General features: G+C 35.5%; 1 protein-coding gene across 8 annotated transcripts in view; it reads left to right on the forward strand.

Annotated features, from left to right (window-relative positions):
- The window catches only part of atp8a1 (ATPase phospholipid transporting 8A1), a 332,891-nt gene that overhangs the window by 242,559 nt on the left and 73,220 nt on the right, over window positions 1-17,112 (forward strand). The gene's annotated exons all lie outside the window — the stretch shown is intronic.

Consider the following 17,112-nt stretch of genomic DNA (forward strand, 5'->3'; position numbering starts at 1 on the left):
CTTATTGGCACGCCGATTTAGTGACGCAGGTGAATGACAGCTCACCCGACCAATGGTAGCACACCTGAAACAGGATAGGACCTGTCCTAGAGAGAGAGAGAGAAGAGCACAAAGCAGAAAACAACAAAATACCACAAAACATACGTGAAACGTAACAATGACTTATATGCACAAATGTGTTGTTCAGCCACTGAAATCTCTCGGTGAAAGATTGATGTGATTATTTTCAGTTTCATAAGGTCCTTTAACAGCATCGATAATATAGATTTATATTTAGTTTAACAACTAGGGATGTAACGGTATCAGAATTTCACGGTACGATAATACCTCGGTATGAATGTCACGGTACGGTATTTATTGAATAATTTACAGGAAAAACAAAACTAATGAAAAGATGTGCCAAAAGCGTTTATTTACCTTAGCACTGAACATATCAATGACATACATATTAGCCATCTATCTGTAAGTTTTAAAACAATTTTTCAAGTACAGTAAGTGTGGCTAAGTAATAAATGTAATTCCTGCACGGCGCTGGCTGAACACTAACTAACTGGCGAATGACATGAACTAGTGGGTTGTCGGTCTGCTGTTGTGACCCGGTGCGCGCGCTCGCAATTTCAGGGGGTGTGGCTTTGAATCACAGTCCCTCCCCGCCGTCCAAAGATAATATGCTAAGCAGTTAGCATTTTGGCAGATCACCTACTGCACCTTTAATGCACCAAGAGTTAAAATGAACAATGAACAACTGTATTTTCATTAACATGAACAAATAGGTAATAAATGTATCGTTGATTGTTTGTTCATGTTAGTAAATGCATTAAATAACATTAACTAATACAATCTTATTGTAAAGTGTTACCCAAAAAAAAATAAAGGGCGCCAGATCTTGTTGAAGGTTTTTAAAAGGCCAGAGAGTGACAGTCTAAATTTTTTTCCCCCCAACTTGAACTCTCTTCTTTGAGTCTGAATGAAAGCTCCTGTAGGTGAATGTGTATCCTCTTTTGTTATGAGCAGAAAATGTACTCCCCTTCTCCATAAGGGGCTTTTCCCATATAAAAGGGTGAAGCTGTACTGTTTTCTTGTCTCACAGCAAAAACACCTCTGTTTTGTAAAGGCCTGACATTCAAGACACTTGCTTCCCAAGGCTCGCTTAAAGGGATACATTTGTCGCCCTAATAGGTTTACCTTTGAGTCCGTGAAGGCTTTTCTTCCTCTCGTTTTTCCAGACGTTAACCTCAAGGAAGTGGAATAAGGTTGTTAGTGGGCATTTTAGCCTTCTCAGCGTGTGGTTTGTGGTGCATCTATCTTTTTTTTTTAACCATCCAGTGATGAAGCTCTTGATACTGTAATGTTGTGTTTTATTTAAAAATAAATCAGCCCTCAGTGTAAATGTCGACAGACACAAGCATTGGTTAACAAGTCACTATTTAAAATTGAATTCGAAAACAATTCAATAAGTAAATAAATTGAAATGTTTGCAAACTTTATACATGTCAGTTTTACTTCTCACTCTGCAATAAATCCTTCTGTTTTCATAGTAAAGGTCTAACTATAGTTTTCAATACATTAATTATTACTTGTAATATAACCACAGCTTTAACGCGAATGCCACAGTTTAATGAATATTACTGTGGCAAAACCATGGTTGATAGAGTAACAATGGGATTTTGCTTTAATTTGTTATCCACCTGTTTTGTAATGCATAACTGAGCTCTCTTCTGCTAATGAGTTAATTTACAATTTAAAGCAAAAAGGAATAACAGTTGGATTACTTATAACCAGGGCTTTTATATATATATATATATATATATATATATATATATATATATATATATATATATATATATATATATATATAATTTTTTAATTTTTTTTTCTCGCAAAATTGTCTGCAAATTTGCCACCACAAAATCATTTTTATTGCAAAAAAATCACAAAACAAATCATGAAAAAACTAGGTCTGGTATGTCTTATTTAGCACCAATACACATGCATGCTTAATGACGTTAATTGCATTTAGTTTCAACCAATATTTTATTTTCTTTTTATAATTATTATGTTTGCATCAGCTCATAAATTTTTGATGTCAATTTATAAAGATAATGCTTAATGATTTAGGATACACATTTTCTATATCATGACACACTTGTTTTTATCATTTTTTAACACATATAATTTTGTCTTTAATGTCAAATATTTTAGACATTATGAACATAAGGGATTTTTAACAAGACTTTATTTTGATGGGCCATTTGAGTATTAGTAGACTGTCTGCTTACTATCTGTTGATGCTGCTCCTTCAACAGACATTTAACTGACTATAAGAAACTTTGCAAGTACATGTCAACTTACACTTACCCTAATTTTAACCCCAACCTAACACTCTACTTATAATCTAAAAAGTAGTTGGCATGTAGATGTAATGTAACTTAAAATCGGACCATTATAATAAAGTGTGACCGGATTTTTTTTCCAATAATCTTTTTTTAGATCAGCTTTCCATTGAAAAACAACTAGCTGCAATGGGTGGTTAGGGGATGTAGCTTTAAACTGATGTAGAGTTTTTCACGATTACTCGTGTCTTTTTTGGTGTAATCTATTCATAAACATTGACATGGGGAAAAAAACAACACCTCAGTGCGTCCTCGTCGGGGTTAATTTGTAAGAACTGCATTATTGTAAAAACATTTTATTATCTAAGGAAATATCATCCACTCTGAAAAATCTTTTGTGGAAAGGAAGCTTAAAATTAATGTTAAAGGTTCTTTGTATTTATTTATTTTATTCATTTTTTTATTTATTTTTTTACTGATTCATTTATTTATTTATTTAATTATTATTTATTTATTTATTAAATTTTTTTATTAATTTATTTATTTATTGCATGTTGCATGAAATCAGTAAATTACAACATTAAATTTGAATCATTACTCAAAGAAATACCCTAAGAAATACTTCCTCCCTAAACAACCCATAAGGCTACTGCCATAAAGGAAAGGAAAAAATAAATAAATAAAATGATTTAGTGAATAAACAAATAAATAATTATTTGAATATAAATTAAAGATTTTTTTTTCATTAATTGTGAATGTCATCTTTAACCTTCAGAACACAGCAGTAATTAGGTGAGGAAAATATGTCAAACTAAAGCGCAATTAATTTGCTTACATAAATATTGATGTATTGTAACTGTACATGAATTACATAAGCATCAACATCGACAATTAAAAATCCCATATCGGTCGACCATTAATGGCAATATACTACAAGTTGCTTAGGAATGATTGATTTTTTAAAATACATACGTTTATATTCCAGAAAATAAAAGCACAGACAGACAGCTGGTTTAACTTTGTATTAATTTAAGATAGCAGGGTAGTTCTGTAGGTTTTGAAACTGAGCTTTGTATTGTTCCAGACGGAGGCCTTTTCCATCTGTAACCGTGCCACAACACATGATCTCCCCTTGCATTGTCAGACAAATAAGTTTGGGTTAACTTAAACATTTGTCATGCTGGTTTGTTTAGTCCTCGGTTTGTGGTCTTGCATTCTTTCGACATGAGCAAAAATTAACTGAGGGGGGAAAAACCTTTCAGAAACTTAGTTGGATTAGCTGCTTTGAGACACGCAAAAAAAGCCCCTCTTACAACCAAATTGCTGTGCTTGCTGTCATTATCCTGCTGGGCTCTGGAGAGGCTGATTGACAGCTCTTCAGCGGGACTGACGGACCACGAGCAATTCTGAGGGAATTACAAGAGCCTCATTCAGGCTTACAGACAGCAAGCCTGAGAGGAGGCCCTGGGCCCTGCAGTCTCACTGGTGCCATCATTATAAAACACCCAGCTGCTGCTTTCACTGCTTCTGGCACTCTCACTCGCAATTCACTGGGCCTTTCTTATTGTCTTGCGCTCATTTCTGAAGTTTTCCCCAGATTATTTGGGTTTTACATTCTGTACAAAAGTTTGGGCTTAGTTTAGTATATTTCGTATATATTGTTATACAGTCGAAATCAGAATTATTAGACCCCCTGTATATCTATTGTCCCAGTTTCTGTTTAAAGGAAAGAAGATTTTTTTTCAACACATTTCTAAACATAATAAAAACTAAGTTTTAATAACTGATTTCTTAAATCTTTACCATGATGACAGTACATAATATTTGACTAGATATTTTTCAAGATACTATTGAGATTAAAGTGACATTTAAATGCTTAACTAGGTTAATTAGGCAAGTTAAGGTATAGGCAAGTCATTTTTAAACAATGGTTTGTTCTGTAGACCATCAAAAGCAAATATTGCTTAAGAAAACTGATTATATTGATGATTGGTTTTAAAAAAAAATTTAATTTTCATTCTAGCCAAAATAAAACTCAAGACTCTCACCAGAAGAAAACAACATTTGAGGAAATATTTGAAAAAGAAGATAAAATTCACAGGAGGGCAAATAATTTTGACTTCAACTGAATTATTAAGTCTCTTATATACTGGACAAAGTTATTAGTTTAATTGATTTTACTTATAAAAGTGAGTAAACCTGTTGTTTTAAAAGCAACATGTATGCCTGTCACGATATCTATTTTTTGTTGTACAATACAGGGTTGTGTGATGCAGAGGTCACGTTCAACCTTCTCATTGTCCGTCATTTTGACGGAAAGGGTTGTAAAATTTCTGTCATAACATTACTGCCCGTCATTTAATTTGCAAATTTTTTAATCGCTTTTTTTATTCATATTTTAATCATGAACTTGCACCACCAGCATATCGGCTAAATTATTCATTTACTTGTTAGACAAATGGACAAAAACTACCTCTAATATATTGTTCAACAATTTCATGTTTTTTTTGCACTGACAGCGGAGGGAATTAAAACACGACCATTTGTGCCTGAACGCAGGCAGATATAAACAACAAAATATATTACAAAATATAATTCTGACTAAAATAAGAACATAACTTAAAAATATAACTATTCAGACGATGTTCTGTAGGCCTATTTGCCTTAACTCATATCTTCCTCCTGGTCCGCGTCGACCTGAACTGAGTGCTGGCCTGTACATAATCAAACGCATTAAGGGAGACTGATGCAGAGGCAACTGTCATTAAATTGTGTCTTTGCCTCAGAAAGTCGACTTCTCGTGACAATTTTTAATTTTGTATTAATAAAACAAAAGCACAGAACAGACTCTCATTTAAGAGCTAGGAGGTCCCCTGGTGGTTCGGCGGTATCGGCACTTTAGTGTTTATTGCCACCCTTCAGAGAAAGACTGAAAATACTGTAGAAATACGGGAAAATACCTTTACGGGATGATAGCGGGATAGAAGTGTAAAATATGAGAGAATACTAGGAAAAACAGGAGGGTTGACAGGTATGGCCTAAAATGACGTTTAATTTTTTCACCAAATGCTGTGTATGAGATGTACTTCTTGCTAATATTTTGTTAAAAACCGATAAAACATTTTTTTTTAAGTTTTTTTCTATAAATATAAAGATCAAAAGTACAGAATTAGTTTAAAATAAACAAATTTTGTAACATTTTTATATATATATATATATATATATATATATATATATATATATATATATATATATATATATATATATAATTTTTTTTTATTTTTTTTATTTTTTTTACTGTTAGCTTTGGTTAAATTCGCAAATGAGCAAAATGAATAACAGGTCATGAATTTGTGATTAGTTTATGCTAATGGAAGAGCTATTTTTATGCAATCTTTTTGTTTCTGTAAATAAATTGTGAAACAATTGCTGTAAAAAATACATCAGTTTTTATATTCCTTTATCTAGCCTGATTCATGCAGACTGGAACAGATTCTGTTGGTTTTACAGCCAGTTTATAGCTGGTCAAACATCATCCAGAGCCACCATATGGACCAGATGCCATTTCTTTTCCCCCAAGTAGAGACATGGAAGAAGTTTTGTCTTTCTCCTGTTCTCCTCCCAACTTTGGGACACAGAACGGGGGTAGAATCGTTGTTTTCAGAATTGCCTGAAAAATATGCAGAGAGCCTCTCTTGACGAGTCTCATGAACACACACACACACACACACACACACACAAACACACACTCTTTCAGATTGTTCAGCGGAGGGTAGAGGGCAGTCACACCTCCACGCCGAGACGCTCTGAATGAGAGGAGGAGGAGAAGAAAGACTGCGCCTCTCCACACTGTGTCCTCGCTCTCTAATGAGCAAATCACGGAATCTGTGTCATTGAGAGAGAGGCGCTTGCAGGACCCAGAGGACCAGGCCAAAACGCTCTCTCATATGCATGTACGCCGCTCATGAATAGAGGCTTTATTTTGACTTAGCACAACAATATCCTGCGGCCCGCACTCCCTCAATGAGGCAGACTGGCATTCATTCATTCAGCTCTCTGACCCACCTGTTGGACTCCAGCACTGAGAACATGTGCTGCACAGGGTGATGGGAAAAAGGGAGGGGTTTCTCAAGACCATCGTTTGCTGGCAAACATGAAAACAGCGTAAAGAAGGAAATACTGTAGTGTGATGTGTTTTGGGGAAGATGGAAATACTGTAAAGTTGATGTGTTTTGGGGAGGAAGGAAATACTGATGTGTGATGTTTTTTGGGGAAGAAGAAAATACTGTAGTGTGATGTGTTTTGGGGAAGAGGAAAATAATGTAAAGTTGATGTGTTTTGGGGAGGAAGGAAATACTGTAGTGTGATGTGTTTTGGGGAGGAAGGAAATACTGTAGTGTGATGTGTTTTGGGGAAGAAGGAAATACTGTAGTGTGATGTGTTTTGGGGAAGAGGAAAATAATGTAAAGTTGATGTGTTTTGGGGAGGAAGGAAATACTGTAGTGTGATGTTTTTTGGGGATAAAGGAAATACTGTAATGTGATGTGTTTTGGGGAGGAAGGAAATACTGTAGTGTGATGTGTTTTGGGGAGGAAGGAAATACTGTAGTGTGATGTTTTTTGGGGATAAAGGAAATACTGTAATGTGATGTGTTTTGGGGATAAAGGAAATACTGTAGTCTGATGTGTTTTGGGGAGGAAGGAAATACTGTAGTGTGATGTGTTTTGGGGAATAAGGAAATACTGTAGTGTGATGTTTTTTGGGGATAAAGGAAATACTGTAATGTGATGTGTTTTGGGGAGGAAGGAAATACTGTAGTGTGATGTGTTTTGGGGAGGAAGGAAATACTGTAGTGTGATGTTTTTTGGGGATAAAGGAAATACTGTAATGTGATGTGTTTTGGGGAGGAAGGAAATACTGTAGTGTGATGTGTTTTGGGGAGGAAGGAAATACTGTAGTGTGATGTGTTTTGGGGAAGAAGGAAATACTGTAGTGTGATGTGTTTTGGGGAAGAGGAAAATAATGTAAAGTTGATGTGTTTTGGGGAGGAAGGAAATACTGTAGTGTGATGTTTTTTGGGGATAAAGGAAATACTGTAGTGTGATGTGTTTTGGGGATAAAGGAAATACTGTAATGTGATGTGTTTTGGGGAGGAAGGAAATACTGTAGTGTGATGTTTTTTGGGGATAAAGGAAATACTGTAATGTGATGTGTTTTGGGGATAAAGGAAATACTGTAGTCTGATGTGTTTTGGGGAGGAAGGAAATACTGTAGTGTGATGTGTTTTGGGGATAAAGGAAATACTGTAGTCTGATGTGTTTTGGGGATAAAGGAAATACTGTAGTCTGATGTGTTTTGGGGAGGAAGGAAATACTGTAGTGTGATGTGTTTTGGGGAATAAGGAAATACTGTAGTGTGATGTGATTTGGGAAGGAAGGAAATACTGTAGTCTGATGTGTTTTGGGGATAAAGGAAATACTGTAGTGTGATGTGTTTTGGGGATAAAGGAAATACTGTAGTCTGATGTGTTTTGGGGATAAAGGAAATACTGTAGTGTGATGTGTTTTGGGAAAGAAGGAAATACTGTAGTGTGATGTGTTTTGGGAAAGAAGGAAATACTGTAGTGTGATGTGTTTTGGGGAGGAAGGAAATACTGTAGTGTGATGTGTTTTGGGAAAGAAGGAAATACTGTAGTGTGATGTGTTTTGGGAAAGAAGGAAATACTGTAGTCTGATGTGTTTTGGGGATAAAGGAAATACTGTAGTGTGATGTGTTTTGGGGAGGAAGGAAATACTGTAGTGTGATGTGTTTTGGGGATAAAGGAAATACTGTAGTGTGATGTGTTTTGGGAAGGAAGGAAATACTGTAGTCTAATGTGTTTTGGGGAGGAAGGAAATACTGTAGTCTGATGTGTTTTGGGGATAAAGGAAATACTGTAGTGTGATGTGTTTTGGGCAATAAGGGAATACTGTAGTCTGATGTGTTTTGGGGATAAAGGAAATACTGTAGTGTGATGTGTTTTGGGGATAAAGGAAATACTGTAGTCTGATGTGTTTTGGGGATAAAGGAAATACTGTAGTGTGATGTGTTTTGGGGATAAAGGAAATACTGTAGTGTGATGTGTTTTGGGGAGGAAGGAAATACTGTAGTGTGATGTGTTTTGGGGATAAAGGAAATACTGTAGTGTGATGTGTTTTGGGGAGGAAGGAAATACTGTAGTGTGATGTGTTTTGGGGAGGAAGGAAATACTGTAGTGTGATGTGTTTTGGGGAAGAAGGAAATACTGTAGTGTGATGTGTTTTGGGGATAAAGGAAATACTGTAGTCTGTGTTTTGGGGATAAAGGAAATACTGTAGTGTGATGTGTTTTGGGGATAAAGGAAATACTGTAGTGTGATGTGTTTTGGGGATAAAGGAAATACTGTAGTGTGATGTGTTTTGGGGAGGAAGGAAATACTGTAGTGTGATGTGTTTTGGGGATAAAGGAAATACTGTAGTGTGATGTGTTTTGGGGAGGAAGGAAATACTGTAGTGTGATGTGTTTTGGGGAAGAAGGAAATACTGTAGTCTGTGTTTTGGGCAATAAGGGAATACTGTAGTCTGATGTGTTTTGGGGAAGAAGGAAATACTGTAGTCTGATGTGTTTTGGGGAGGAAGGAAATACTGTAGTGTGATGTACAGGAAACACTGTAGTCTGATGTGTTTTGGGGAGGAAGAAAATACTGTAGTGTGATGTTTTTTGTGGAGGAAGGAAATACTGTAGTCTGATGTGTTTTGGGGAGGAAGAAAATAGCTAAAATTTTATGCATTTTGGGAATGAAGGAAATATTATAAAGTTGATGGGTAACACTTTAGTATAGGTCACAATTCACTTTATTAACAAACCATAAACTAGGCCTAAGTCCTTGTCCAAGTCTGACAAAGTCCCATACATAATAATCTATGCTACTCCTTCCTTTAATAGCAAATGGCTGACAAATCCCGGGTTGCAGCTTAATTGCATTATACTGTGTCAAAAATCAGAAAAATGACAGGAACAAACACAGCACACGGTTGTCTATACCGTGATATTGTTGTGAAAATGATTTTTAACCCTTTATTCTCCGCAGCCGAATTTCCATCTGTCCATGATCATCATTTTTGTGTCATGATCGGTCTCATGATCCCCCGCGCTCCGCTAGTGTGTGAAGGCAAAGGCACGTTTAGGTTTTACCGGAACCGACACGTTGTATTTGGTGACGTACCGTGTCGATGCGTTCAGGCAAAAGATCCAAACCCAGCACGGTTCATTAATTTGACTCTAAATCAACTATTTCGTTAAAGAATAAATAATTTTAAACACGTAGCACTTTCAGATTTAAACCTCAGCTGGATGTCTCAGTTTAATTAGAGCTGTTACACACTGCATGAAAGCTCAATTTCTGTTTATACAGTTGAAGTCAGCCCCCTGTTTATTTTTTCCCCAATTTCTGTTTAATGGATAGATTTTTTTTCAGCACATTTTTAAACATAATACTTTTATTAACTCATTTCTAATCACTGATTTATTTTATCTTTGTCATGATGACAGCAAATAATATTTTACTAGATATTTTTCAACATACAGCTTAAAGTGACATTTAAAGGCTTAACTAAATTAACTAGGCAGGTTAGGGTAAATAGGCAAATAATTGTATAACGATGGTTTGTTCTTTAGACAATCAAAAAAAAATATATATAGCTTAAATGGGCTAATAATTTTGTCCCTAAAATAGTTTTTAAAAAATTAAAAACTTCTTTTTTTCTAGCCAAAATAAAACAAAAAAGACTTTCTCCAGAAGAAAAAATATTATCAGACATGCTGTGAAAATTCCCTTGCTCTGTTAAACATCATTTGGGAAATATTAAAAAAAGAAGAAGGGGGGCTTATTATTCTGTAGCATTCTGTAACATTTGTTGTCATGACTTTTTGCCATTTAATTTTTGATAGTGAAATGATTAGCGGCATAATTTTAGTTTTTTCAAGTCTGTCACAATGTAATGTCATATTTTTTTAAAATAATGCACTTGTGTCTTGGTAAAAATTATTTCTGCCTAAAGGACCGAGATTATTAGTAAACAGTGACATTATCATTTTTATTTATTTATTTCTCCACTTTTTTCTCACTGTATCAGGCAGCCTATGTGCTCATATACAGTAGAGTAATTATCCAATGCCTTTATGGTGGTCTTACATTTTTTATTTATTAATTTTTATTTATTTATTTATTTATATATTTTTTTTTATTAAGCTAAATCGCCCACAGTCACTTTTCAGGAAACTTCATAACATGCCCATGTGATGTTGGTAATTTATTCATGTTGCTGCGTGCGAAAAGGGTTTCAGAAACAGCAGATCTCTTTTAAAAACAATATCACGGTAGAATGCACCTGATGGAAGGGAAAATGGGAGCTGGAGCGGGTGGGCGAGGGTTCGGGGGGTCGCTCGCTCTTCTTTCTGTAGCGTGCAGCCCGAGGGGAGGAGTGACAGACATTTGTTTTGGGAACATTTTCACGCATTGGCTTGCTCTATTGAATGAGAGGGGCTTGTGTGTATGTGTGTGTGAGGACTGGCGAGGCCTGCAGTAGGAGGGGGTTCTGTCAAAACCCCAAAAATTTGTAGCAATTCACGCTTTCATAATGGAGTTAAATGAAGCGAGGAAATGTCCGCCTGGCCGCGGCACTGCACAGTAATCCTGGGGTCTGCTCAACAGTCAAGCTACACACACACACACACACATAGACATGTTCACAGTAGCTGCTGTCTAAAATACAGAAGTTTATAACATTTAAAGCAATCAAAACTGGCTGGATTTCACATTTAAGTTTGATTTAATTGAAAGAGTTGATGAATTGTTTCAGCATTTATACAGTAAGCATGTTATTTCAGTCCTCCATGCTTTTTTTTTATTAGATTTTTTGATGGTGTTAATTTGTAGACCAGCAAAGGAGATGTTTAGCAGTATGTTCTCACTGCTTTTTACATTTATGAAAGATTGTCAAACTGCTTCTTGTGACTTTCGTGCTTCATTGCAAGCCTTCAGAAACTTCGTGATAGGAACATTTATGGTGATAATCTTGATGACAAAAATGTTCTATTAATAAAGTTTTCACCTTTACAACATAACGATATCAGGGGTGCAGGGTTCTAATTAGTTATGTGCGATACCACTGATTTCCTACCCGATCCGATACCAAGTAAAATGAAGGCGATCCAATTCCGATACTGTCCAAAAATGACTGTTTGGGAAATTAAAGTAACAAGTAGTGGACTTAAAAGTGTCACTTTATACTAAATACGAGTCATATTAAGGGTTATTCTTGTTTATTGTTTACTGATGAAGAATTATGATGCAAAAAAGCCAACTTACATATTTATTGACAGCATCTGACCATGTATATCTTAAAACGCCTGCCTGAACATTCACACTTCTACATTTAGTGACAAGTTAATCTGGTTCTCATGAAAGTGTTTTAAACCTTCTTTTCGTTGTTTTATCATTGTCACAAAAACCCAAGACCCCTAATACAGCCACATCGCCACATTCTCTCCCTCCTGTACCTGCATAGTGCCTGCCTGCTGCACCTAAGGACTCTGAAAGCGATGTCTGTCTCACCATAGCAGCACCTGTACCTGTCCTTTCCTCCTCTTCTGACCGCCTATTCTTGACGTTGTCTTTCTGCCTTGTGATTTCTATGTAGATGTTTGATTAGGTTTGTGGTATTACCACAGTACCTAACTGTGTTGTTACACCTGTCACAAAACACATCGTTTGACTTTATGGAAGTGAAGTAGCTCCACACTTAACTTCGCTTGCGGTCACCCATATCCAATGACATCGTGACTGAAAAACATGTGCCAGGCCAGCGGACTGAGTGGCTAGCTAGCGTGATCTGCAGTTGTACAGTGCCATATTACGCACATGACCTTGCAGGCGGAAGAACAAGTAGTCCGACTAAGTTAGCATTATTTAGAGAAACTAGTGTAATTGGGGTTACTTTCCGCTGTATTTTTCTACTTCCAATAAAATACATATTTGCTTCAAATTATTGAAAGATCGATATTTTGATAAAATAATCGATTCTAGAACATACAAAGCTGGTATCGGAGATATCGATATTTTAGTATCGATCCGCACATCACTAGTTCTAATTTGAGGGTAATTACATATCGCTTTTATATGTGCGTTTTTCAATTTACAAGCTGCTATACATCTCATTTTGTAATATTCAGATGAAAAGAAGACTTTATTACAGTAGCAATAAAAAAAGTCTAAGAAAGTAAATGTTTAGATCAGGGGTGCCCAAACTTTTTCTTACAAACAAATAAATAAATAAACATACTTTGTAATGTAGAGTAAAAAATAAGTTGAGCTAAGTACTGAGGAAATCTAGCTACTATTTAAAGTAATTTGTATTTAAATTAACTGTGTGAAATCTGCCTTTTTAAGTATTTGTTACAACTAACCATAGATATATACATTAGATGTCGCCTACCCTGTTGTTGTCTATTGGAAGGAATGTGTCAATAGAGCCGCCATATTGGAACAGGGTAGCGCTCCTTTGAAATGAATGTGGGACCAAGGTACAGTGGAGGACTGTGGCCATCCAAAGCCAGAGATATACACATATATCTATGATCGAGAGTTTTCCTGAATGTTAGTATGCAAATTTTTTTTTTTAATTACGAAAGTTATAATTTTACATCACTTTTCTACATTGACGGATCAGTGATCGCACTGGCATTCCTGACAAAAAGCTTGTGTTTGTGTGTAGAGAAATGTACTATCCACCCTCACTGTTAAATTTGATCTAATCCGTGTCCTGAAACACAGCTCCTCTCCTGCTTTCACTTCTCATACTGACGGAGCGAGCGATTCGTTTGTGAATGTATCTCCGTTATGAACGACTCGTTCACTAGCCGACAATAATACAAGTTTCTGGCAGCGCAGCATCTCGTTGTCATATTTCTTTTGCATTGTTTGCTGATTTTATTCAACAAAACTAGCATAAGCTGAGTATTTAGTGTGAGTTGGAGCTACTTTGCCTTATGGTGAATGCAGTAAGTGACTGTATTATCATCAATAACGTACCTGTTTAGCAGAAAAGTTCAGAACACAAAAACATAAAAAACTTAATCTTACCTATGAAATGTTCTGCCTTTGTGCTTTGTTTTCTTTGTTTGCTCGTTACTACACCCGTAGACAGCGCTAAAGTCCTGCATCTTCACGTAATAACTGTCTTGACTAGTGCGGTTGAATGACATTTGTCCTGGGAACACAGTACCAATGTGGCGGCGCTATTGACGCATGCTCAGGGTCCCTATGCGATATCTAGTGTATTGACCTTATTCTCCGCAGACGAGCGGGCTCTGCCATTTGAATCTTTTTGGCACGAGACTTCCTGTCTCATTCACTTCCATTCATTTTTAGACATTAAATACTGCTCGTTTCTCTGTTTGATGTTGCAAACCGATATTTCCTTATTATATTATTTTACTTGGTCTGTATATTCATGCAAACATTTGTTTGTAGAGCAAGTAGTTTGACCATTTTTTGCCGTTTATTATTCCTTGTCATTTCTCCGATAGGTGACTGAAACGGAAGTTCTAAAGCCCCTTTCACACATACAGACCTTTCCGGAAAATTACCGGCAATTTTCCGGAAAGGTTGTATGTGTGAACAGGCCATGTGTGAAGGGGCTTAAGACAATCGCGAAAACAGGCGCACTTCCGCATTTTAGAATAAGGTCAATATATCTATAGCCCCTTTCACACAGTGATACCGGTAAATATCCGGAAAATTTCCGGAACGACTTTACCGGTAAATTCAAAAAAGCGCTGTTCACACAGGTGAGGACGTTACGGAATTTTTCCGGAAAAGAGCATTCACACATCCACACACCAAATGCCGGAAAATTCCAATTCTGACATCATTAACCAGAAATGACCACTAAACGGCTGCGCTTGTGTTTGTAAACATTTGACTACATTACAAACTCTTCGGATGGATCAGTATTGAGTACAACTCCAATGAAAACAAAGAGAAACACTTTCGCATGTCGAGATGTTCATGATATGTGTGTGTGTGTGTGCTGGCGCTATGGGCGCTCACGGGCACACGCAAAGCTTGAAGGTAAACAAACAACGGATTATGATAAACATTTTATTGATAATTATTTACACAGTTAGCATTAAGAAGGAACATAAAAACGTTATCTGACTAACATCTAGCAGCTAAGTGTGTCTGGAAAAATATTCAAAGGCTTTTATTCTCATAAACCGCGCGCACGTGAATGCGTCTGACTGCTCTGATTGGCTAAAGCAGGTGTCTTACGTCAGCACGTTCTAGACGTGGACGCGCTCTTTCCGGCTATCTTCCTTCTGCATTCACACAGCGCAGCATTCCGGCAAATTGCCGGTAATGTTACAACTTCTCTTTCCGGAAAATAGCCAGAACGAATTTACCGGTATTTTCAAAAAGGGCCTGTTCACACATACAACCTTTCCGGAAAATTGCCGGTAATTTTCCGGAAAGGTCTGTATGTGTGAAAGGGGCTTTAGACAACTAACCCTCTGTCTGTTTCAACTGGCCCGGCAGGTGGGTAAATAGTAACATTTTTACTCCTGGCACTCGACTCAAAGTTGGTAAAAAAGTAAAAAGCCTTTATTGATATGTCAAGTACATGTCAAAGAAGGCTTTTTAACTCTTTCACCTGTTTTTCGATTGACTTATGATTTTTTTGTTTACAAAATATTGAAACTTTTTATGAATTACTAATTGAATCCTTCTAAAAATGCTCAGTAATGCCATTTCAGTGATCTCAGACCCTACTGCATATGTACTGTATATGAAACAGTGACTTATTTACGCTCCTGGAGCTGAGTGTTTGCAGCGATGCGGTGAATGGGAGTGTGGGAAGGACTGATGGGGTCAGTTCAGTGCTGTTTTCATGAGAGATGGCGCTCTCCTGGGTCATTTGAGCACTGAGAGGCCCAGCACAAAACAACAGCCATCCATCAACCCAAATTAAAATCCTCTAGGAGCTGGAGTTTAGCGCACACAACATAGGGAATAGATGATTAATGATTGGATATATTTACCTTTTAGTCACACGTTTATGCGGTAATGATTATCATATGGTCTGTCGTCGCCCCTAATATGTTGCCGTTTCCTTTGGGATGAAGTGAAAAGTGTGTTGTCAAAGATGAGGCGTGCAATTTTGGAGTCTGCATCAAATTAAAGGTACACAAAAATGTTGTTTTTATATACAGTGCTCAGCATAAAGGAGTAGACCCCATTTTCATTCATTCATTTTCCTTCAGCTTAGGCCATTATTAATTAAGGGTCGCCACAGTGGAATGAACCACCAATTATTCTGGCATATGTTTTACACAGCGGATGCCCTTCAAGCTGCAACCCACTACTGGAAAACACCCATACACTGTCATATTGACACACACTTATACACTGTCCAATTTAGTTTATTCAATTCACCTGTACCACATGTCTTTGGACTGTGGGGGAAACTGAAGCACTCGGAGGAAACCCACATCAACACGGGGAGAATTTGCAAACTCCACACAGAAATGCCAACTTGTCCAACAGGGACTCGAGCCAGCGACCTTCTTGCTGTGAGGCGACAGTGCCTTTTAAAATAATATTTTTATCAATTTCTCCGTAAATACAGGTGGTATAATTTGGTGCATTTGATCAAAACAGACTTATTAGACGGGTATGTTTATTAAAATAATATTTTAGTCAACGAACATCTTTAGAAATAGAACGATAATACATTTAAAGTAATGCAGAATATTGCAATTTTTGTTTTTGTTTTTACAAAACAAAATTATATATATATTTTTTTCTTTCTCTTGATTTTTCATCTTTTATATATATATATATATATATATATATATATATATATATATATAATTTTTATTAAATATTTATATATATATATATATATATATATATATATATATATATATATATATGTGTGTGTGTGTGTGTGTGTGTGTATATGTGTGTGTGTATATATATATATATATATATATATATATATATATATATATGTATATGTATATATACAGTATATATACAGTACAGTATATATATATATATATATATATATATATATATATATATATATATACATATATATATACATATATATACAGTATATATATATATATATATATATATATATATATATATATATATATATATACACATGTATGTATGTATGTATATATATATATATATATATATATATATATATATATATATATATATATATATATATATGTATGTATATATACATGTATGTATATATATATATATATATATATATATATTTCTTTTTTATTTAATATTTTTACGTCACATAAATTTGGGCTACTAACTTTTGACCATTATCGTTAGTTATTTTGTTAGATTAGCTCCAGATTTGGCTCAGTACTGACTAATCTAATGTATTTGCACACAAAAAATAATGCTGTGAGGCATCTTAAAGAAAGAAATAATGAAAAAAAGAGAGATTTGTAAGGGGTGTGCTCATATATGTACTGTGCATATTGTATAAAGCATAAATGTCAATTTTAATCTTTCAAATAACTTTTGCAAAATATAAAATGTCACAATATGGTTGTAATAATGTTGCATCGTCAACAGGTATATTTTTGTAAAAAGAAACCAACATGTTTATTAAAATATGTGCAAGAAAGCATAATCACATTAAACATTATTAAACTGAAATGGATG

Source organism: Danio rerio, chromosome 14 (genome assembly GCF_052040795.2).
Source record: "Danio rerio strain M-AB ecotype USA chromosome 14, GRCz13ab, whole genome shotgun sequence".
NCBI classification, from domain to species: Eukaryota; Metazoa; Chordata; class Actinopteri; order Cypriniformes; family Danionidae; genus Danio; species Danio rerio.